Source organism: Octopus bimaculoides, chromosome 8 (assembly GCF_001194135.2).
Source record: "Octopus bimaculoides isolate UCB-OBI-ISO-001 chromosome 8, ASM119413v2, whole genome shotgun sequence".
NCBI classification, from domain to species: domain Eukaryota; kingdom Metazoa; phylum Mollusca; class Cephalopoda; order Octopoda; family Octopodidae; genus Octopus; species Octopus bimaculoides.
The window spans coordinates 19,118,933-19,120,825 of record NC_068988.1 but is presented as its reverse complement, the minus strand read 5'-3'; positions in this window follow the sequence as shown (position 1 = coordinate 19,120,825).

The following is a 1,893-nucleotide window of genomic DNA, read 5'->3' as shown; positions in this document are numbered from 1 at the left end:
GGGGGGGGGATAATCCATTACATCGATCCCAGTGCGTAACTGGTACATAATTTATCCATCTCGAAAGGATGAAAAACAAAGTCGACCTCGGTGGAATTTGAACTCAGAACTTAGCGGCAGATGAAATACCGCTAAGCATTTCATCCAGGGGGCTAACGATTCTGTAAGCTCGCAGTTTCTGCTAAAGGCACAAGTCCTGAATTTTTTTTGCCGGGAGAGCCGAGTCGATTACATCGACCCTAGTGTTTCACTGGTACTTAACTTATCGGCCCTTAAAGGATGAAAGGCAAAGTCGACCTTGGCAGAATTTGAACTCAAAAGTTCAAAGACAGACGAAATGCCACTAAGCATTTTGCCCAGCGTGCTAACGATTCTGCTACTCGCCACTTTAACAAAAGTAATGACAATCATTTCTTGTATAGGCACAAGGTCTGAAATTGTTGGAGAAGGGACTAATCGATTACGATGACCCCAGTGTTTCACTGATACTTAATTTATCGATCCACGAAAGGATGAAAGGCAAAGTCGACCTCGGCGGAATTTGAACTCAGAACCTAGCGACAGACGAAATACCGCTCAGCATTTCGCCCGGCGCGCTAACGATTTTACCACCTCGCCACCTTAACAATAATAACGATAATACAGATAATTTCAAAGTTTAGCACAAGGCCAGCAATCTCTGGTAAGGTGGGTAAGTCGATTATATTGACCTCAGTTCATAACTGGTACTTATTCTATCGACCCCCAAAAGGACGAAAGGCCAAGTCGACTTCAATGGAATTTGAGCTCTAAACGTAAAGACGGACGAGATTTTCCTTAGCATTTCGTCCGGCTTGCTAACGATTCTGACAGCACACTGCCTTGACGACGACAACAACAACAACAATAATGGTTTCAAATTTTGGCACAAGGCGAGCAAGTTCGGGGAAGATGAGTAAGTCGATAAAGTTATAAGCACCACCTCTGGATCCCAGTCCACCAGCGGTACTTATTCCATGAACAATGAAACAGATATAATAATTGTTTCAAATTTAGGCGTAAGGCCAGAAAATTTGTGAAGAGTCGGGTAATCGATACCATCGATCGCAGTCCTTGACTAGCACTCAATTTTATCGATCCCGATGGGAATAAAAAGTAAGACTGACCTCGGTGAGATTCGATCTCGGATTGTAAAGGGCTGCAGTCATTTTCTTCTTTTTTTTCTTTTTTTTTTCGATGTTCTAAAGCAGAAATAATCAAAACGAATGGTGAAGAATCCACAAAGCGGTAAGTTGTTCTGCTAGAAATAACAGCCCCAAACCTCAGGATATTACCAGCTGTTTAGAACTACTACAACTACTACTAAGTGGAGGCGCGTGGCTTAGTGGTTGGGGTGTTGGACTCACGATCGTAAGATTGTGGTTTCGATACCTGGACCGGGCGATGCGTTGTGTACATGAGCAGAACACTCCATTTCACATTGCTACAGGTCACTCAGCCGTAGAAATGAGTACCATTAGAGGAGGCGCTTCGTTTAGTGGTTAGGGTATCGGATTTACGATCGTAGCTTTGTGGTTTCAGTCCCTGGGCGGGGCGATCTGTTGTGTTTTGAGGAAGACACTTCATTTCGCGTTGCTCCAGTTCGCTCAGCTTGCAAAGATGAGTTTAGCGTGGAAAGGGATGGACTCCACCAGGCTTTCTCGCCTCAGGTACGTTGCATGATTGCAGCGCACTAGCGACCCCAAAGGGGCTTGCCAATTGACACTACTACTACTACTACTACAACTACTACTACTATTACTACTACAACTACTACCACCACCACTACTACTACTACCACCACCACCACCACCACTACTACCACCCCACCCCCACAACCACCACCACCACCACTAGTTATTTTTTCAAAGCTAT